Source organism: Capsicum annuum, chromosome 1 (genome assembly GCF_002878395.1).
Source record: "Capsicum annuum cultivar UCD-10X-F1 chromosome 1, UCD10Xv1.1, whole genome shotgun sequence".
NCBI lineage: Eukaryota > Viridiplantae > Streptophyta > Magnoliopsida > Solanales > Solanaceae > Capsicum > Capsicum annuum.
This window is the reverse complement of record NC_061111.1, coordinates 163,267,057-163,291,873: the sequence shown is the minus strand read 5'-3', so window position 1 is coordinate 163,291,873 and position 24,817 is coordinate 163,267,057.

Sequence of the window (24,817 nt, the reverse complement as noted above, 5' to 3'; positions counted from 1 at the left end):
CAAAGTTTTTCAAATGTGAATTCTATGTTTGTTCTATCTTTTTTTCTGGGGCATATTGTCTCTATTAAGGAAATTAAGGTTGACCCCCAAAAGGTTGAGGCAGAGAGAAAATGGCCGAAACCCATGGCTCCAACCGACATCTGGAGCTTCTTGGATTTGGCAGGGTGTTATAGAAGGTTTGTAGATAGTTTTTCATCCATAAATGCTTCCCTTAGTAAGTTAACTCAGAAAAAGGTGAAGTTCTTGTGGTCTGACTCTTGTGAGAGTAGCTTTGAGAAACTAAAAGAAGAGTTAACTGTTGTGCTGGTTTTGACCCTTCCTGATGATACAAAAAGCTTTATTGTGTACTGTGATGCATCTTGGGTGGGACTCGGGTGGGTAATTATGTTGTGTGGTAAGGTGGTGGCTTATGTATCTAGGAAGTTAAAAGTGCATGAGAAAAACTATCTCACCCACAATCTTAAGTTAGCGGCTGTGATATTCGCATAAAAGATTTGGCGTCATTATCTTTATAGGGTGCATGTGGATATATTTACTGATCACAAAAGTTTGTAGTATGTTTTGATATAGAAATAACTAAATCTCAGATAGAGGTGGTGGTTGGAATTGGTCAAGGATTATAACATGAGCCTACACTATCACCCAGGCAAGGCCAATGTGGTAGCGGACGCCCTTAGCAGGTTCTCCATGGGCAGTCTTTCTCACGGGAGGAAGGAAAGAGAAATATGGTAAAGGATATTCATCAGTTTGCTAATCTGGGAGTTTGAATCTTGGATTCCGAAGATGGAAGAGTGTTCATACATGAGTTAGCTAAATCATCCCTATGTGCAAAAGTTTTGGAAAAGCATACCAAGGACCCCATTTTGATGCAGATTAAGGAAGATGTTGGTCAATAAAAGGTAATGGCTTTTGAAATTGGAGGTGATAGAATTTTGAGGTATTAAGGTAGGCTATGTGTGCCGAATATGGATGGGTTGAGAGAAAAAATTCTTGATGAAGCTCACAATTCAAGGTATGTTGTTCACCCCGGCTCTACTAAAATATATCATGATCTTAAGGATATTTACTGGTGGAATAATATGAAAAGAGATATTTCTAACTTTGTGGCTAAGTGTTTGAATTGTCAATAAGTTAAGGTGGAACATTTGAGACTAGGTGGCACTTCCCAAGAGATAGCCTTGCCTACGTGGAAATGGGAGATGCTCAACATGGATTTTACTACAGGACTTTTGAGATCCCGAAACAAATATGACTACATCTGGATGATTGTGGATTGGATGACCAAGTGTGCCCATTTTCATCTAGTGCAGACTAATTATTCGGGGGATGATTATGCTAAGTTGTACATTTAGGAGATAGTTCGTTTGCATGGGGCTCGAGTGTCTATCATACCTTATCAAGGCATACAATTCTCTTCTCAGTTTTGGCAATTTTTTTATAGGGGTTTAGGTACCCAAGTAAACCTTAGTACCACCTTCCATACTCAAATAAATGTGCAAGTGGAGTGCACCATTAAGACCATAGAAGATATATTGAGGGATTGCTTGGGTAGATTACTTTTTGTTGATAGAATTCTCCTATAACAACAACTACACTTGAGCATCCAGATGGCTTCTTTTGAGGATCTTTAGGGAAGGATATGTAGGTCACCTATTGGGTGGTATGAAGTGGGTGAAAATCATTTGTTTTTGCCTGGCCTTGTTCATTAGGCGATGGAGAAGGTGAAAGTCATTAGAGAACGACTTAAGACAACTTAGAGTAGTCAGAAGTCCTATAACGACATTAGAAGAAGTTATTTATAGTTTGAGGCTGATGATTGGGTGTTTCTAAAGGTCTCCCCTATGAAGGGAGACATGAGAATTGGTAAGAAGGAAAAGCTCAGTCCTTATGACATAGGCCCTTATCAGATTACGAGAAGGATTGGTGGAGTTGCTTATGAGTTTAATTTTCCTGTGAGTCTAGCTTCTATTTATCATATATTTCATGTATCATGTTAAACAAATGTATCGGGGATCACTCTCTTATGTTTCCTGTTGAAGAGATTAATGTAAATGACTATTTATCATATGAAGAAGAGACTATTACTATCTTAGATCACCAAGTTTAGAAGTTGAGGAGTAAGGACATAGCTTTGGTTAAAGTGTTGTGGAAGAATCATAGAGTTGAGGAAGCTACTTGGGAATCGGATACTGACATGCGTGTAAGATATCCAACACTCTTTTAATCCGCAAATAATGATATGGAAGGTATAATTCTTATCCTACTTATTTTAATTCTCTTAGTTCTTACAAATCGTGCTTAATGTGCTTAGGAACTTAATTTGGGGATGAATGACCCCAAATAGGGATAATGTAACACCCCATATTATTCTAGGCTCTATTCAGCTCTTAGTTTCGTGCATAAGGGTCCTAAGGCCTGAAAATTTCTTTAAGTGTTAGGGAATTTGTCATTTTTTAGGCCTCTAAACTTTGAGGATTTTTAATTTGGCCTTCCCAACCTCGAGACATTAGTTTTTGAGTTGATTTATGTTCAGGGATATAAGAAGTATGTCTTAGAGATGTTTAAAAATTTTCACACAAGGTTTGGGGCATGTTTGGATCACAAAACTAGAGGGTTACTGCGATAAGGCTGCGTCATAGCAATAGACTCGTTCTCATGTTCACTGAGTTGCAGTGAGGGAATTCAACTACCACGATTAGACCATGTTCTAGTAATCCAATTATGTCCAATTTTGAATTTAATTGCTTGATGTCCAATTGGGTCTTTTCTCCCTCAACCTAATCATTCATAACATTATTTGGGATGTCTATTAGGAAATTATTTTCCCCTCTTTTCTAATTCACTCTCAAGAAAACCCTCCCCTTTCCCCAAGAACCATAAATTCAACTCCTTTTTACCCAATTAATCTAGAATTCAAGATCCCTAAGTTCAAGTGTTGTGGTTTGTTCACATGCATGAGTATTTTTAAGGAATAGTAGAGAGTGAATTCCTTACTATTGTTCATAGATTAATATTGTTTATGTTATGAATGAGAGGGTGGTTTTTTGTCGTAGACGTGCATTGTGTCAATGGAAAGATTTCATGGGTTTTAAGTAATGTAAACATGAGATGGCCACCATATGATTATAATATTGAGAAGAGAGTGTTTTCTGTAAACTCATTTGATAACCTATAGAAATACTCTCTCTTACATGATGTTTAAACCTTTTGGGAGGTCATTAACATGATGTTAAATTAGAAGGGCTACATATACTTTATGGTATGATATGGATGACTTGCACATCAGGTTATGATGATACCCGGTTATGATATGCCCTTAACAGAGTAATAAATAAGATTTTTCCATAAGCATGAAGCATGATTTTAAAGAAATAAAAATGGGCTATAAGAGAGTTAGATGGTTACCGGGAGAAGGCACAATTTCAGATAATTCAATACCCAAAACATGTTTACTGACACAGGATTTATGATGTCCCATGATAGGGATTATACACTAGTGATGAAAATATGGCATATCAGATTTATCAACACTCCATATCCTTGCAACAAACAGGGGACAAGTGGCTTGGCCAACGAGCAAATAGCGTACCAATACAGCCCATGGGTACTAGATTTGTAAGGTGTATCATCTAGCTCATAAGTAAGATAAAGAGTTGAGTCATGATTTCAAAAAGAGTTTTGAAGATTCTATGTGATGCCTATGTGTTTTTATTTACCTTATGTTAAAAGTTTTATGAAATGCTCTCACCTATGTTGTATAAAAATATATTATTTTGGATTGTTTCACAAACTAGTACCTTTGTGTACTGACCCCCTATATTTTAGGTTCTGAGGCCCACTCGCGTGGTCCTGCTAACCAGTAGATCATTGTAACACATTTGGAAATGGTAAGCCTATAACGCCTCAAAACTTCTATCCCAGAGCATCACATGGTGCTTAAGACTACAAGTAGCCGCAAGCTAACCCTTTGAGCTTTCTACTTAGTATAAAGCTTACTTAAATATAATGAGAGAAAAATAAGGAGTCATGTCATAACATGTCTAATTAAAATCTGAATGAGTACTATAAAGGTAACAACATACTGCAAATCTAAACATACTGATCATCTATTCTGACAAAGCCTCTACTACCCAACAAAACTAGAGAGCCATTGGGACAGATCCCCAATTGACTCGAACTGAATTGAAAGTAGTAGAATAACTACTAAAAATACTGAAGTGTCTGGAGATAGGTCCTCGAACCATGAGGATTCACCACAATGGAGATGTAGATAAAGGTACTCAGGATCACTGACGTTGCTGAGACTGAGCACCTGAAACTACATTATGAGATAATGTTGCAGACAGACGTATATGTTGATCAACACTTAGGAATATACTAGGTATATGGGAGTGTATGCAGTTAAATATCAATACAATAAATCTTTATGGAAAACATACATGGCATTGTAGATGACTCACATAGATTGAATAAAACTCTAGTAAAGCATTAATAATGAAACATGTAGTATAAATCACGTGAGCCATAACACTTTGTTCTAAATCTTTATACTTTCTTTGATCTTAAGCTTGTAAACTAGTTGAACTCTTAAAACAACTACTTTTAGAATGTACAATTTAGTCTTTTGAAAACAAGGAACTTCTTTGAAATTCAAGAACTTAAAACCTTCAGAAATTTAAGACTTGAGACTCTAGGAAACTTGGGAGTTTCTTCTAACCGACATAAACCATGTGAGCTACATGGAGTCCAATGTCTTACCCATGTTGGGGAGAGCTATCCTATCCTTGCCATCAGAGTAGATCCTTGACTTTTAGTAATCACTAACTTAACCCACTTGTTGTAAATCAAATCCTATGGTAGCTCATAGTTCTGGGGCATGAGACCTCGGAATCAAGCCCAACTCGGTGCTAAGTACTACTCCCATACTAGGCTCAGAACATTTAGGAAAATCCACCTTATATAATTCAACATTATAAAATGGGAGCCAATATGATTCCCTTTAACTTAAATCACAAGATGTGGATTCGTTTCTTAACTTAGGATCAAAATCAACTCTTTTCTTTAAACTTTGGTAGACTATCTTTAACAAGCTTTGAAAATTCAATGATATGGAGATATCAATACCATTCTTGAAATACTATAGAATATATCAAAATTCATTCTTGGACCTTAAAAAATGTATGCATATTCAAGAAATCTCAATTCAAAATAGAGGGTAAATCATGACTTCAACCTTAAGAGTATTTCAAACATCAATCATGGAAGGACTATACAATTCATAACATTAATTCTCAATTCAAATCATAAAATAGGTGTAGTATCATATAATTCAAGACTTGAATAAATCCATAATCTCATATACTTGAAATATAGCAATTTAGGCATTATTCATCTTGAAAAAATAAAATCTTTTAAGAAAAACCAAAACTTTGGGCACAAGAACGGAAGAATTGTTCTTGTTTAAACCCCACATACCTCGAATTATGAACTTTGATGAATAAACTTTCTTGATACTCTTCCTCATACTTTTGGATGAGGGTTCTTGAAGACCTTGACTTGGGAACCTTGAATCCCAACTCAATTTGTGAAACCTACGGTGGATTCTTGAGATTCTTTGAAGAGGTTCTGGGTACTTAGGGTTTTTGTTGAGAGAAAACTTGAGAAAAAACTAATAGAATGCTTGTAAATGAATTCAATTTGGTGTTTATACGGTTTAAGAGGCTTGGAAAAAATTCAAAGTACCCTTTTTAACTCATGAATGAATCTGGAAAAACTAAACTGGAAAACCCAATTTTATGGGCCACCGCAATGCGCCACTATCGCGGTGGCTCACTGGAAATTCACAAATGGGATTCTTGGGGTCACCACAACGTGGAGCCATCACGTTGTCCCACTGGTTTAGACCTGGAACTTCAGCGCGATGTACCAAAATAGCGCTAGGCTACTAGACTTTGACTATTGTAAAATAGACCCTCTCCGCGATACGCCAAGCACTAAAATGATGTTTTTTTACGACTAGGACTTAAATTTGCCTTAACTTCTTGCCCTGTTATCGGATTTTGGCGGATCTTATATCATTGGAAAGATAATTAAATTTCCCAAACAATAAAAAGTCAAAATTAGGGAAATTCTATATGGTTTAAATGTTACACACTTAGGAAGTCATTCCTCGGCCTCCTAGAGACGAAATTAAACTTAAGGAAATGTTTGGGAGTTTTACAATATCTCCCCCTTGGGAACATTCTTCCTCGAATGATGCTCATCAAGCGAAGAGTAAGGAGGAAACTGAGTATACATTGCTGAAGCAACTTGCTAAACGGACACTCTATCATTCTAAACTCTAGAATACTTTGTAGAATGCATGAACTTATATTAAGAATAGCTATATAATTGCAGCTTTGGTTAGAAAGGGGCCGAATTAGGGAAGAATGATACCTTCGAATTGATTTGATCTTCTGGAGAATAGGTGCAGGTCCTTAGATCTCATATCTGACTCGTCTTCCCAAGTAGCGCCCTCAACTGGTTGGTTTCGCCATAACACTTTGACCAAGAGAACCTCTTTGTTCGTCAGTCTACGAATCTGGTAATCTAGAATCTCAACTGGAATCTTTTTAAATGTAAGGCTAGTCAGGATATCTAAGCTCTTTGAAGGATCCACAACAAAAAAATCACCAATGTGCTTCTTAAGCATGGAGACATGAAAGATAGGATACATAACTGATAACTCTGAGGACAACTCAAGCTCATAGGCTACTCTCCCCACACGACTTAGGATTCTATAGGGGCCAACATACTGGGGAATAAGCTTCCCCTTCTTGCCAAAACTTTTCATACATTTCATTGGTGAGATTTTTCGATACACCAAGTCATTAAATTCAAACTCAAGGTCTCTTCTTCTTATATCTGCATATGACTTCTGATGCCTCTGGGCTGTCTTTAACCTTTCTCTAATCAACTTCACCTTCTCCATAGCCTCAAACACCACAACAGGTCCAATCAAAGTATCCTCACCCACTTTAAACCAACCTATAGGTGATCTACATCTTCTACCATACAAAGCCTCAAATGGTGCCATCTTGATGCTTGCATGGTAACTATTGTTATACGCAAACTCAATCAATGGTAAATGCTCATCCCAACTACCTTTGAAGTCAAGGGCACATGCTCTCAACATATCCTTCAATGTTTGGATGGTCCTCTCAGCCTGACCATCTGTCTACGGATAAAAAGCGGAACTCAAACAAACTTGGGCACTAAGACCCTTCTGGAACTCCCTCCAAAATTGAGAAGTAAACTGAGTACCCCTATCTGAGGTGATAGACAAGGGAACTCCATGCAACCTGACTAACTGCCTAATATATAGTCTAGCATAATCCTCAGTAGCATAAAATGTATGCACAGACAAGAAATGCACTGACTTAGTCATCCTATCTACAACAATCTAAATAGAATAATGATGGCATCGGAAGAGTGGTAAACTAGTCATGAAGTCCATATTTATCTCTTCCTACTTCTAAGTGGGTATATTAAACTCTTGCATCACACCACTAGGTCTCTGGTGTTATACCTTGACCTGTTGGCAAGTTGCATACTTAGCTATGAACTCAGCTATATTTTTCTTCATATCACTCCACCAATAGATTTCCCATAAGTCATGGTACATTTTTGTAGCACCGGGATGAATAGAATACCACGCGCCATACGTTTCTACCATGATACTCTATCTCAGATTATCAACACAAGGTACACATAATCTACCTTGCAATCTCAACACACCATCATGGGTTGGGTAGTTCTTTTCATGTGGCTTCAACTGTCTAGAGGCATAGGCTAATACCTTACCTCTCTGTATCAAACATAATCCAAACCAACTGTAGAGGCATCACAATACACCACAAAACCATCTGAACCATCAAGAAAAGTCAACACAGGGGCTAAGGTGAGTCGAGTATTCTAGTTCAAAAAACTCATCTCAAAGGAATCTGACCAAAGGAACTTAACTTTCTTTTAGGTCAAAAGGGTCATGGGGGATGCAATAAAAGAGAAACCTTTAACAAAATGGCGGTAGTAGCTAGCTAGACCCAAGAAACTGCTAATATCTGACAAAGAGATAGGTCTAGCCAATTTCTTACGGCTTTTATCTTTTGGGGATCAACTCTAATGCCTTCGGCTGAAATAATATAACCTAGAAAAGCTACTGACCTTAGCCAAAATTTACACTTGCTGAATTTGGCTAAAAATTAATGATCTCTAAGAGTTTGTAGGACAATTCTAAGATGATCTGCTTGGTCATCCTCACTACGGGAATACACAATAATATCATCTATGAAAAGAATGACAAACATATCAAGATACAGTTTGAATACTCAATTCATGAGGTCCATGAAGGCTGCTGGAGCATTGGTTAGCCGAAAAGACATAACTAAAAACTCAAAGTTACCATAATGGGTTCGAAAGGCTATCTTTGGGATATCACACTCCCTTACTTTAAGTTGATGACAACCGAATCTAAGGTCTATCTTCAAGAAATGACTCGCACCTTGCAACTGATCAAACAGGTCATCAATTCTCAGAAGAGGATACTTATTCTTAACTATGACCTTATTAAGGTAACGATAGTCAATGCACATACGTAAAGAATCATCTTTCTTTCACACGAATAGAACAGATGAGCCCCAAGGCGACATACTGGGTCTTATAAAACCTTTTTCTAAAAGATCTTTGAGTTTCTCTTTTAACTCCTTAAGCTTTACAGGGGGAGGTACCCCTGGGAGATCTTTCGAAAATACATCAGGAATCTTATTAGCAATGTTGGCTGATTGAATGGTTGGAGCATCAGAATTGGTGTCTTTAACTCTAACTAGGTAATAGATGCAACCTTTATATATAAGCTTTCTTGCTTTGAGGTAGGAGATAAAATGACTCTTGGGAGATACTGAACTCTTAGACCACTCGAAAATTGGTTCATCTAGAAACTGAAACTTAACAACACGGGTACGATAGTCTATAGATGCGTAACAAGAGTGAAGATAGTCCATACCCAGAATAACATTAAAATCCACCATGTCCAACTTTATCAAATCAGCAAATATGACTCTATGAAGAATAGTAATAGGGCAATCATTAGACACTTGCTTAGCAACAACTGACTCCCCTACTAGTGTAGAAACTAAGAAAGGCTCTAGAATCTTGTTAGGGCTACTTTCAAAACTCACAGCTACAAGTGGGATCACATAAGAGAAACTTGACCCGGCGTCCAACAACACATAAACATCAAAGTAAAAGATGCAGAGTATACCAGTAACAACGTCGGGATAATCCTCCTACTTCAAATGGGATGGTAAGGCACAAAACTTGTTCTGGCGCTGACCACCAGCAGTTCTGGAAAAAGCGCCTTGAGGAGAAACTAGACGGGCTAAGGAACTGGGGCACTATTATCCTAAGTTTGAGGTCGCACATCTCTGTCCCCCTGATTGGCATGTAGACTCTCTCTAAGTCTGTGGCCTAACTTACCACAAATAAAACAATGCCTTTATTCAGCCAAACACTCACCGGGATGGGTCCTACCATACATAGCACAGAGAGGATAATTAGGTCTGTTACTTACACTGTTCTGGGACTTAGACATAGAAGGATAGTTCTCTTGCTCCTTTCTATTTCTGGGCGCGGGAGCACTAGCTGAAAAAGGTACTGGCATAGAAAAACAACTCTGAAACTATAGACGGTTCCCTCCATGGGACCTAGCCTGACCATACTATTGCTTCTCGAATCAATCCCTCTTGTTTTCCCTCACTCTATCTCTTTTTCTTATCTTATCTGCCTCTATTTGCCTAGTATGAATCATCATCCTAGTAATATCCATGTCCCTGTTGAGTGTAGCAGTCCTAAACTCTTTCAACACCAGTCCAGATACTCCAGTCATGAACTTACTCATACTAGCTCGGGTGTCAAAAATCAAATCAGTAGCATATTTGGCTAACTGGTTGAACTTAATGTAATACTCTCTAACAGTCATAGAGCCTTGCCTCAGGTTCATGAATTCCTATATCTTTGATTTCGTCATCTCAAGTGGGAAAAACTTGTCCAAGAATACATCTTGGAACACCTGCCAAGTAGAAGGGGAAGCATCTTTTCCTCAATTCTTCTTCCATGGAACAGCCCAGTCTTATGCAATGTCCTTTAACTTGTAAGATGCCAGCTCAACACTTTCTTCCTCTGAGACATGCATTACTTGGGTGATCTTCCTTACCTCCTCGAGTTAAAACTATGGGTCCTCGCCTGTCTTCGACCCATAGAACTCTGGCGGGTTCATCATCATAAAATCACGGATCCTAGAAGCAGCTAAATTACCTCCTTGTTAAGACAAAATTATGGTCTGGATATTGTCCTGAACATTCAGGATAACTGCTTGGGCTAATGCCTGAAATACTACCCGAAACGCAGCATGAGACACGATCTGATTCAGGGGAACAACAGGCTAGGGTTGCTCAATATTGTTTCTGCAGACATTCGCTCTTTGGGGAGGCATTTTCTAAAATAACAGAGCATGATTTAATAGTTAAGAGAGACAACTGTAAGCACGATAGATTTTGAAAGAAAGATATGACTTTTTCCTAAAATGTCTTGTAGCCTCTTGCTCATAGATGTGGCACGCTACACACTGATGATCAAGACTCAACTTAACGTGGCTAGTCATAATCCCTAAGACTCCTTAAACTTTAGGCTATGATACCAAGTTTGTAACACCCGAAACTCCTGTTTTAGAGCATTACATGGTTCTTAAGGCTACAAGTAGCCCCAATCTAACCCTTTAAACCTGCTACTTAGCATAAAGACTACTTAAAGATAACGAGAGAAAATAAGAAGTCATGTTATAGCATGTATAACCAAAATACGAATGAGTACTATAAAGGTAACAAAATACTGCAAATCTAAATATACTGACCATCTAGTCCGACAAAGCCTCTACTACTTAATAAAACTAGAGAGCCATTGGGACAGATCTCCAAATAACTCAAACTGAATTGAAAGTAGTAAAGCAACTACTAAAAATACAAAAGTGTTTGGAGATAGGTCCTCAAACCATGAGGACCCACCATAGTGGAGATGTAGATAAAAGTACTCAGGATCACTAACGCTGTTGGGACTGAGCACCTGAACCTACATTATGAGACAATGTAGCACACATAAATATATGTAGATCAACACTTGAGAATGTAATGAGTATATAGGGATGTATGAAACTAAATATCAATACAATAAATCTTTATAGAAAATATACATGGCATTGTAGATGACTCACACAGCTTGAATAAAACTCTCATCAATCATGAATAATGAAACATGTAGTATAATTCATGTGAGCCATAACACTTTGTTCTAGATCTGTATTCTTTCTTTTAATTAAAGTTTGTAAACAAGTTGAACTCTTTAAAATATAACTTTTAGAACGTACACTTTAGTCTTTTGAAAATAAAGAACTTCTTTGAAATTCAAGGACTTAAAACCTTAATAACGTTAAGACTTAAGACTCTAGGAAACTTAGGAGTTTCTTCTAACCGACATAAATCATGTGAGCTAAATGGACTCCAACGTCTTGCCCATATTGGGGAGAGCTATTCTATTATTGCCATCAGTGTGGAACCTTTACTTTTAGTGACCACAAGTTTAACCCATATGGGGTAAATCAAATCCTATAGTGGTTCATAGTAATGGGGCATGAGACCTCAGAATCAATCCCAACTTGGTCCTAAGTACTACTCTCATAATAGGCTCAGAACTTTTAGGAAAATCCACCTTATACAATTCAACATTATGAAATGGGAGCCAATATGCTACCCTTTAACTTAAATCACAAGATGTGGATTCCTTTCTTAACTTAGGATCAAAATCAACTCTTTTCTTTAAACTTTGGTAGCATATCTTTAACAAGCTTTGAAACTTCAATGATATGGAGATATCAATACCATTTTTCAAATACTATAGAATATATCAAAATTTATTCTTGGACCTTAAAACATGTATACATATTCAAGAAATCTCAATTCAAAATAGAGGGTAAATCATGACTTCAACCTTAAGAGTATTCCAAACATCAATCATGGAAGGAATATGCAATTCATAACATTAATCCTCAATTCAAATTATTAAATAGGTGTAGTATCATACAATTCAAGACAAGAACAAATCCATAATCTTACATACTTGAAATATAGTAATTTAGCCATAATTCATCTTGAAAAGTTAAAATCTTTTAACAAAAAACAAAACTTTGGGCACAAGAATGGAAGAAGTGTTCTTGTTAAAACCCTGCATACCTCGAATTATGAGCTTTGATGATTAAGCTTGCTTGAGACTCTTTCTCGTACTTTTGGATGAGGGTTCTTGAATCCCTTCACTTGGAAACTTTGAATCCCAACCCAATTTTTGAAAGCTACGGTGGATTCTTGAGATTCTTGGAAGAGGATCTGGGTACTTAGGGTTTTTGTTTAGGGAAAACATAAGAAAAACCTAGTAGAATGCTTGTAAATGACTTTAATTTGCTGTTTGTACTATTTATGAGGCTTGGAAAATGGTCAAAGTGACCTTTTTAACTCCTGAACAAAGATGGAAAAATTAAACTAGAAAACCCAATTTTATGGGCCATCCCGATATGCCACTATCGTGGTGGCTCATTGGAAATTGACGAATAGATTATTGGGGTCACTGCGATGCAGAGCAATCATTTTGTCCCACTGGTTCGGACCTGGAACTTCTGCAAGATGTGCTATAATCATGCTAGGCTACTGGAATTTTACAATTGTCAAATATACCCTCTCCACGACGTGTCAAGCACAAAAATGATGTTGTTTTATGACTAGGACATAAATTTTCTCTAACTTCTTGATCGGTTATCAGATTTAGAAGGATCTTATATCGTTGGAAAGCTAATTAAATTTTTCACATGATAAAAACTCAAAATGAAATTCTATATGGTTTAAATATTACACACTTAGAAAGTCATTCCTTAGCTTTCTAAAGACAAAATTAAACTTAAGGAAAAGTTTGGGGGTATTACAAAGCCTCCCTTATTTCATAAGGCCTTTGTCCATATGTTCATTTGATTTTAGTTCATGGTCGGACCGGGAGCTTTGTCTCGGTTTCAGACAGATTATTATTTTCAGTTTAGTAGAGACTTTGTAGACTTGTTATAGATGGTTATGGATTTTGTTATGGACTTATGTCCCGTATTTGTTAAGTTGAAATAAATGAACTTCAATGTTTCAAATTTACTTCCACATTATGATAATAGATGATTTATGCTTATGATAACAAGCTAAGAGTTCTCTCGGACCCTCATGGTTTGAGAAGCCCATCGCAGCTAGGGCCTCGATTTGGGTCATGACAAGTCAGCACCCATATTTATGCAACGGTTCCATACTGGCTAATAGAATTAGGCATATGCTGGTGATAGGCGATGCATATGCAAGAATAAATGAAAGGTACACAATTCATATCACAACCATCCACCAGACTCAAACAAGGTGTATATATCATTATCACAATATTCTCCAGCCTTTTCGGGTATCAATATCATCATCACAGTATCCTCTGTCCTTAAAGGGTATCAATATCAGTATAACAGTATCATTTGGCCTTGTCGGGTATCAATATCATCATAATAGTATCTCCGACCTTGCCGGGTATCAATATCATCGTAACATCATCCTCCGACATTGACAGATATTAATATCATCATAACCATCAATACATGTGTATTGATATATATAATAGCTACACAGACTCAAGCCATGGATGAAAGAGTGTAAATCCGTAAGTCTGTTGTCCAAAATTATCTTTGGGACTAAATCATTGTAAAAATGCAGAAAGGGTCAGATATCTCACGACCGAAGTAAATAATGGTGTCAAGTCATAGATCAGAATTTGTCTTGGTCAAATATTTTAAAAATATTTAAACCTCTTTTATAATTATAAATATTCCATTTAGTAGGCAATTATTATAATAAATAATTCCATTGTTATGCTGAAAAGTAGATTTTAACCCTTATTTAGGAACAATATTTTTAAGGTCGTATTTCATCTAGGATCATATCAATATCTATCTAATAATCATGAATGTACCGAATCAATACATGCCAGTATTCAGTAAATAAAACCATAAGAAATATAAACATATATGTATCTATATTCTATAGTTGTATCCTCTACAAGGATAAATACTTCCTGAATATCCAACTAATATCATAACACGTCCCTTAGTCCAATAATATGTCTGAAATGGTCACAACATCGTACTCGCGGCCTTAGGTCCAATAATAAAAGACAAGCCCCACAAGGGCTAGAGTAAATGACAAGCCCCATGAGGGCTAAAGTAAAAGAGAAGCGAGGAAGAGCATACCTTCATAACCCATCATTCATCATCAATACAATTTATCCATAGATATATGAAGGCATATAACATGAATATTACAATGCATTATCGTATTCAACATGGTTAGTAGCATAGATTTTATATAGTCAATAAATATGCCTTCTAGATCCCTTAGTATCATGACTCATAATATTAGCAGCAAGAGGGATTTCTAGGATAATCACTAGTTTGGTTACTAGGCAAAGTATAACATTAGTACTATCATAGTCCAAAGCTTGAAATAGTAGTCTAGTAAATGATTTAAATGATAACATTGTCATGGGCTTAATTAATAGCATAATACATAGCTACACATAGCATTAACAATAATATAGTCAACAACCATATATAGCACCTCAAATACTATCACCATAACTCATTTACCAAGGTCAGTCTAATACCCCATACTTCTACCTATCTTAAAAATCATCCCAAAAATAATAAAGACTTGTTTCAAAGATGAATCCACTTTTATACATGTTGTATTTTCAATATTTTCACTTTTTAACTTATGGAAAATTGAATAATCTTTCCATTTATACCAAATTAATCAAAATCCGACACCCGGGCGAAAAGTTAGAGCCATTTTAGTAAGACAGTGTGCCACCTAAGCCATCAACGCATCGCGGAGCCAACCAAATGGAAATCATCAAAATCTAGTAAGCCTCCACGATCGTGTCGCATCGCGCCAAAGCTCAAATTCAGAATTGTCAAATTCTAGTGACACGACGTGGTAGTGTCGCATCGCACCAAGGGTCCAGGTTAGGAAATTTTCTCAGAATATAAATACACATCAAAGGGTTAAACAAGTCAATTTCTCACCCCTATTTAAACCCAATAACACGTGATTCAGACATATTTTACCCTAATTATAGTGTTTCTCTCAAGTTTTTCTCAAGAACAAGCTAGGGTTTTCAATTGGGGATTCAAATCCAAGACTCAAATTCAAGAATCTCTCTGTCAATCTTTGTAAAATCAAGAACTAAGGTTTGCACAGTGTTCATTCATGGATTTCTTTTATCCATGAAGCCCAAGAATCATGTTTTAAGTATTGTATTGTGAATATTTTGTTGTAGGTTGGTTATAATCATGTGATTATGGTTGTATGATTCCCAAGTTGGAATCTTTATGTGTTGTTATTGAACCTATGCTAGTATGTGGTATGAAACATGTGAAATTAAATTGAACTAAGGAGTTTTTTTGTATTAATTTGATGGTCATGCCTATGCCCTAAGTCATGCATCCTAGGAGTTTGATAAAATGCCTAAGGGAATTGAAATTATGCATTATAGCTTAATTGTGACCCAAGTGATAAATGTATGCTTTACCCTATGACTAAGAATGACTTCTATAATATTGTATGCATTATGAATGGTGTAGGGAAGGTCCATGAGATTAGGTTGATGAAAGTATGACATGTTTATATACAATTCCATTCATATACAAGACTATGATAACTATGTGCTTCATGAAATTCCCAAATGAATGTATTATGAATTGTTGATATTCGTCATGTGTTCAAGAAGTGTTATGTCCTATCAGTTTTATGCTATCGAGTCCTGGGGGTACTCGTACCCGATAATTTAACTATTTTTCTAGAGATAATGTCATGTTTTCATGATACTGTCAGTCAAGCCATGATCAGTAGAATTCAGTCAGTTATATGACTCAGGAAAAATTAGTAAATTCATTACCTATCAATTCAGTCCTACTCAAAAATTTCAGTAGTCCAGTATTCTCAATACTCAGTAATCTCAGTAACCTCAATATTCCCAGTCATCTCAGTAAATTAAGTAATCTCAGTCAGTTATTAGATTTCAGCAGTATTCCATCAATCAACGGAATTTAGTAAACTCGGTTTAAATCAGTTAAACAATACGATTAGTAATAATTCAATTCACCTTAACTCATATCAGTTTCTATTCAGATGGGAGTAGGAATTAGCACCGAGTGAACCCAAGGATGGGAACACACACTGTTAGATGAGGGTGTGATTCTTTGAAGTCATCCTTACGCTCCAAAACTATGTAGCCAGTATAGGTTAGACATCAACACTGTCAGATGAGGGTTGATGAGGTCGATAAGCTCTATCAGATGAGCGCGCCACCGTTCTCTTCTGGGGACACTTTCAGATGAGGGTCAGTCACAGCTTGTCCTTACCAGTGGTGCAGTATTGACACCCTTCCAATTAGGGTTACAAATTGGACCCCAACTCAGCCATAATGGCTTATTTGGGGTATGTCGGTTAGATAACTACTTTCCACAATTTTAGTTACAGAATTAGGACTGTCAGATACAGTCATTTCTCAGTAATAAAACTCAAATAGTTCTATACAATTCAAGAATATCATATAAAGTCATCTTAAATACAGTATGGAACTCAGCTAGTTCTATCAGTATCAGGACTGTCAGATACAATCACTCATGTTATCAGTACTCATACTCAGTAATCATGTTATCACAAACTCAGTTAATAGTATATTAATTATACGAACTTCATGTTATCAGTATTCAGTTTCAGGACTGTTCGATACAGTCAACCAGACCAATTCTTCATAATTAGAATCGTTGGAAAAAGTCTTTCCTTTATCATTAAAATAATATTAGTCCCTAAGTATTCAGTAGACTTAGTTATTTAGTATTCTAGTATTAGTACTCAGATATCAGTAAATCCATGTTATCAAAATTCACAAGTCAGTGTTATCATGAATTCAATTACAGTCTCTTATTCATGCATGTATTCTCATGTTTATATTTTTCAGTCAGTTAGTATTGTTCATGTATATGAACCATTATATTCATCCTATCTCATTTGTATACCAGTACATTTAACATACTGACATATTTGCACTATGGTGTTTTATACCATAGGTTTAGAAGTACGAGCTCCCGAGCATCCTTAGTAGATCAGACGTTCAGCAGCCAGACTTATAGTGAGTCCTTATCATTCGAAGATAATATAATTATTTTATTACTTTAGTATTTGAATATTTTGGAGTTAGTGGGGGACATGTCCCATCAACTCCACTGTTTTCAGATAGTTTTGAGGCTTTCAGACTACAACATATTTCAGACAATTTATCTCAATTTTGGGTATTGTCATACCCTACTACAGACATTGTATTATATTCCGTATTAGTTCAGTTTTGACCCTTATGGCCTTACAACTATATTCTGCATAATTACAGTATATTATTCAGTGCTCAGCTACAGATATCAATCATGGGTTAGTTTGTGGTCCTTCGGGGTCATGAGCACTGTGTAGCCTTTTGGGTACTAGATTCGGGGCATTACAGTTAGCCAACATGCTCCCAAGGTCATCCTCTAAGATTGTAAGGTCTTCAATGGAACTATATAAATCCAAGCTTAAGGTGGGTCAAGATCCCACTTCTAATCCTCAAATTCTATAATTAGGAAAACTATGCCCCAAACTAGGCTAAGGTATCTAGTTCAACTTCTAGAAGTCAAGTAACCCATAACTAATCCTAAGATATGAAATTCACCTAGAAACATGGGCATTTAAGCCAACACCACCCAAATTATATTGTAAAGATCACTAGAATAGCTCAACTAAGGTTAATCAAGTGAACCATGATTCCAACACATAAACCACATCCCAAACATAGCATACTATCATATTCATGCTACAAATTAGCTTAACCTAGTAAAAAGGCAATAGGGTTCTAAAAGGATGATAAACATTCCACTTTGCCGGTCCAAAACCATCATCTAATTCCCCATATATAAATTGTAAATACTAAGTTATTTTATTCATCATCAAGCCTACCATTCATATTTACATGGCATACATAACACATATCATCTTCGAAGAAGAGTAGGTAGAAGCCTACCTCAAAGCCGAACTACAAAACCTTACATCATTCACCACATGCTCGTCTTCACTTCTCAATCCCCAAAATGTCATCATGCTATCAAAAAACATAATCTACTCATCAATGCGAGCCTAAAGCTATCCATATTACACTACTGTGCTTCAGTTCAAAAATGACACCCAAAACCCCAACTGGATCCCACCTACAGAAAAGGTATTTGCGATACCAACCCAACACTCACACATCATCAAGGATTCATAACTCTAAAAAATAGGCTACAAACAAAGCTAATTTTTCTATAAAATCAAGCCCTAAGTGAATTTTGGATTTTGGGTCAATAAAGTGATAAAATCTTATCTAAATTCGGATGATAATCATAATAATAGATGATAATCAAGCACCTAAGTCACCCACACAACTCAATTTTGAGTTATAATACCCATTTATGGTTTTAAGCTCTCAAAGATGATAGGAAAATGCCTAAATTTGTGAACATGGGTCTATTTTTAGAAACCCCCAGCGAAGAGATGCGGTATCCCCTGACAACAAAGTCAAAAACTTATTTTTAACCCTCGAAACTCATTCGAAACCTGAACAATAAGATAAAATAGTGAAATTTGAGTGAAAACCACATTTCAAATCTATTGGAATCATTAAAACTTTCATTTGAGATTGTTTCAGCAAAAATTGAAGCCCACACCTACTGTTTCATTTTTCTTAAAATCCGCTCAATAACCCAAAATAAGTCCGGAAGCCTTGGGACCTAAATCAAGGGTCCCACTCTCCTAAAATTGACATTCCAAATGAGATAGAAAAGTCATATTTTCTATTCAATCTCACTTCAACCAAATGTGGGTCCCACACCCATATTCCCAATTCTCCCAATTTTCGACCAATAGGTCAAAATGAGCTCGGGTGGATTGGAACCTAACCCAAACATCTACATAGCCTAAAATCAATATTCCTAATCTATTGGCACATTGAAAATTTGCATCCAAAATTGTTTCACTGAATTTATCACCTGGTGGCCATTTAGGCCCAACGAAGACTTCAAAATAGAGAATTCGTTCTAAAAAATAAATGAACAAGCTAGTAACCAAACCATCGATCCCAAAAATTCATGAATTACTTATGTCAGTTATGGAGAAGCCCAACAGTAAAGATAAGAAAAAAATATGAAAAATAATCGAAAGGATCATTACACCATAATTCAAAGTGTTGACAATATACACCATGTTAACAACCCAAAACTAATTGTAAACATGTATTTAGAAAATATGTGACCCCAATCTTGAAGGTTTCCCAACTAAGAAAATTATAGAAATATAAATACAATGTCCAAGAATAAAAATCTATAATAGGAAACAAATAGGTGAAATATGTCCAAAATACTCATCAAATAGTGCAACTTAGATATTACATCATACTCAACCAAAATCATGTAATGAATGGATGCAAATGTAATGGATAGGCATTTGCACACCCATCGAGAAATTCCTTCTAGTTAGGACACATGAAGGACTTAGACGGGTCCATGTATTGACCAGGCGTACACTCCAACCTTAATTTATGACATTTACAGGCATACACGCTGATCCCAATATATATAAATAATGTGCAAGCGTACAATTAGATCCCATATGAAATGTAGTATATAATGTTCAGGGATAAAACTGCGACCCCAAACAACAAACAATCAATAATCCTCAAGCAAAGTGTATCTCAAATGAGTTTAGATATCAACCCTAATTATCACTAAAATGTAGTATGTGGAGAATTCTCATTACTTCAATTACACACAAATAGCATATAGAAACTTTGAAAAAGTGTTAAAGAAAGCCTCAATTTGCTTTAAAATAAGATCCAGGAAGAAACCTAAAATCAAATGGATCAAATTTAAGCTTTACACTTTGGAATAACTTGCTATCAAGCCCAACATATTAAAGCATGAAGTCTACATGGGTAGACAAAACCAACTATATCTATTTTATAAATTCTTAATCTAAAAATCCTAGCCCTAAAATCTAAATTTGTGAAAATTGTAATTGTAGAACAATAACCTCATAGTAAGGTCTGGGAAGTCTAAATCCAATCAAGAACCATTATATTACCTATAACAGTTGCAGGTAAATCCAACTTTTATTTTATTACTGCTTAATCATTGTACTATTATTTTATCAAAATTATATTTCATAACATGAAAAATCTTTGAAAATCAAGGCTAGATAAGAGGAAAGTAAAGTTAAATCGACAACTGAATAAATTATTTTTCATCAATCAATAATCCCAACAATTTATTAAATAATATTCATATCATTAAACCATAATTTCTCCTCACTATCTTGGCCCCTAAATCAATATTACCTTATTTATTTCCATATATATATATATGTATATATATATACGTATATATATATGTGTGTGTGTATGTGTGTGTGCGTACAATTACAAATCATAAATTGCTAAATTCTCACCTTAACACTAAGTCCTCTCAAGGACGAAAGAGGTTGGAACTCCCATCAAAATTGTACTTCTCTTGTGTTGGACTAAGGTTTAACTGTAATACCTCATATTTTTGTGCTAGAATTCTAACCGTCATTCCTGTCGGTCTACGCTCTAATCCAAGTGATTCTAACGTGAATACAAGTTGCATGATCATTATCATATTCTATGAAGTAGTTTATAGGTGGAAAATATTTATAGCAATGACCTAGAACAAGGTTGAGCTAAGACCAATTGATTCATCCAAAGTTTGACATTTGATTCTACAAGAGTCAACTTCAAACGTGAATATATCTTAATATGCATGGAATTTTTTATATCAACACCTATCAAATTTTAGATAATTGAATTAGGTTTCCAACGATACAAATTTTATCAAAATCTAACACCCGAGCAAGGAGTTATGGCTTTGCGAAGTAGAGTGCATCACCGAACCAATCGCACATGGGTACTGGAATAGGTGTGCGATATGCAATGCGGCACATACTTAAATGTGTGTGATAAGCAATGCAGCGCATACTTAAATGTACGCGATAAGCAATGTGTCACGTACTTCACTTCCAAGTGACAAAAACACCCCTATATATGTCTATAACACGGGATTTGTAATATCCAATATGTTTCTAAGCTAGGAGACGAACCATTTTTCCTACGTACGAAACCTCCTATCCTATGAGTAGAATTTTAGTGAATGAATTACAATGAGTATCCTAGCGATAAGATAGCTTATGATACATTAAGAATGTTCATATGAGTCACTTAAGGTAATACAAGCTATGAGTTTTTGAATCCATCAAGTTTTAGTGTTTGATTTTGCAGGGCTCATCTTTGAATGAGTATAACTCAATGTTAATGTGGTATTTCTGCATATTTGTACAAACCAAATGTACATAATTGAATTATCTTTCCTACGATACCAATTTTTCCTTAATCCAATACCCGAATGAAAAGTTATGCCCATTTTCGTGAGACACAGTAAGGATAGGCGATTTGTTAGGCGCCGCCCAACCAAACTTAGGCGATTGGTTAGGCGCCGCCTAAGTCAGTTCCAATGCCAAATACACTCTGTTTTAAGTTATTTTGAGGATAATTAAGTCTTTTAACACTCCTTATATGACCCTAAACTGAATCCTGCGAAATATATAGCTTCTAAACACATTACAACCCTATTAACATCTCAAAGCTCATCATCCAAGAGCACCATAGGAGAAAAATAACTAGGGTTTCACAATCAATCTTGAAGATTAAATTTCAAGGAAATTCCTCTGTCAATCATCAATATCCTCCCTTCCAAGGTATGGGTAGTTTTCATCCACGGATTCCTTTCGTCTGTAGAGTTCAAGAATAAATCTTTAAAATACAAAATCTTGGTTGATGGTGGTGATATGATCATACCCATGTTGATGCTTGTTTGTTTTGCTCTATAATAGTATCGTGACTATATATCTCATGAAAGTTATGTGGTTAGTTGAAAAACATGATCTTTAGATGGATTGATAGAATGCAAGTATGAAATCCACCTATGCCTTAAAGAATGCATGCAAGTTGTTCGATAAAATGCCTAGTATGTTAGAACTTCTTATTTACATGATTTCATGATATCTAAATAACAAGTTCATGTTATCTATACACTTCAATAGGAATTTCCATGCTAATTATGTATTCTTATGGTAGTGGCATGAAGAAGGTATGATGATGAAGATATGAATTATGTATGAGAATTATATCCATGCTTTTCCTACCATGTTTGACATGTTGAATAAATACATGAAGTTTAATATCCCCAAATCATTACAATATGAACTAAATGTTACATGTTTCTATTCCCTTATGCTTGACTGGTTTCCATGCCCTTGCGATGAATAGTATTATGGATTATTATTGATGGTCATCTACTCAAGAAATTCAAGTTGCGTCAGTTTATTTCCATCGAGTCCTGGGGGTACTTGTACCCAAAAAATATAGTTGTATGCCTAAAGTCATATCATGTTTTCATGATACTCTCACTCAAGCCATGATCTATAGAATTCAGTCATTCATGTGACTCAGGAAAACTCAGAAATCTCAGTAATCAAAGTAGTCAAGTAATCTCAGTAATCTCAGTGCTCAGTAACCTCAGCAACCTCAGTATTCACAGTCAATCTAAGTAACTTCAGTATTCTCAACCAGTCCTCAGAACTTAGTACATTCAGTTAGTCCTTGGAATCAAATAAACTTAGTTTAGCTCTACTAAATAATACCACTAGTATCAGTCTAGTTAATCAGTATCAGTTCAGCTAATAAGTTCAGTTCAGTTATTCAGTTTAGCTTAGTTATTCAGTTCAGTATCCTTCGGATGGGAGTAGAAGTTAGCACCGAGTGAACCCAAGGATGGGAACTCACCCGCCAATTCAGGGTGTGATTCTTAGTAGTCATCCTTGTGTTCCAGAACTACATAGCCAGCGTAGGTTGAGATATCTTAACCCGTCACATTAGGGTTGATGAGGTGGCTTAACCCGTCAGTTCAGGGTTCCCACCATTCTCCTTGAGTACCTACTAGTATAGGGTTCTCACAACTGTCCTTACCAGTGGCGCGGTATTAACACCCCTCCAGTCGGGGTAGGGATTAGACCCCAGCTTATCTATTATAGCATATTTGGGGCATGTCGGTTAGATAACTACTTCCTACAGTTTCAGTTATAGATTTTAGGACTGTCAGCTATAGCTACCCAGTCTCAGTAAAGAACTCAGATAGTTCTTCAGATATCAGTATATCAGGACTGTCAGATACAGTCAACTCAGAAATAGAATTGAACTCAGATAGTTTCCTTAGGATTTATGAATTGTCAGATACAGTCACTTATACTATCAATCACAAAATTTATCAGAACTCATGATATCAGTACTCAGCTTCAGGACTGTCACTTACAGTCAATCAGACCATTTCTTCATAATTTAAACAGGCAGAAACAATCATTCTTTTATCGGTAGTATAGTATCAGTCTCCCAGTATTCAGTAATACGGTATCATATCCATCACTTATTAGTGATTTACATATCAATATTAGTAACTGAGTCTTTCAGAATCTTATTATCAATACACTCATGTTGTCAACATTCAGACTTAGTAGTCAGTATCTCCACGAGTTCAGTTACAGTTACGTATGCATGTATTTACTCTCATGTTCATATCAGTCAGTATTTTTCATGCATATAAACCTTTGCATTTAGCCTACCTCACTTGCATACTCAGTACATTCAGACTTACTGACGCATTTGCGATATGGTGCTTTCTCTTATGTTACACCATAGGTTCAGAGGCATGAGCTCCAAATCAGCAGTAGATTCCACGATCAGCAGTCAGAGTTGGACTTGAGTCCTCATCCTTCAAAGACATGATGATTTCATTTCTATTTTAGTTTTATGTTTATTTCAGTAGTTAGAGTTAGTTGGGGACATGTCCCATCAGCTCCTTATTCAGTTCAATTAGAGGATTTCAGACTAGATGTCAGATTAGATGTTCATACTTCAGTTTTTATATTCCTTTTTGGTATTGTTATACCATATTTTTCAAATATGTATTAGTATTGAACCTTATGGCCTTACAGTTTATGTTTCCATATATTTTATGAGATATTACAAATAAATTTTATGAGATATTACAATTATGAGATATTTATGTTCCTTTTTGGTATTATTATACCATATTTTTCAAATATGTATTAGTATTGAACCTTATGGCCGTAAAGTTCATGTTTCCGTATATTTTATGAGATATTTTCAAATATGTATTAGTATTGAATCTTATGGCCTTACAGTTTATGTTTTCGCATATTTTATGAGATATTATGCAGTTTATAGGTACAAATATCAGTCATGGGTTAGCTTGTGGTCCTTCGGGGTCATGAGCTCCTGTAGCATTTCGGTTCAGAAAATTGGGGCATTACAAACTTAGTATCAGATACTAAGGTTCAACAGTGTCCTAGGAAGTCTGAAAGCTGCATCAATTAGAGTCTAGTACATGGGCGTGTTATGCACCACACTTATGTGCAAGAGGCTATGAGATGTTTTAGGAACAGTTTCCCTTTTTTCA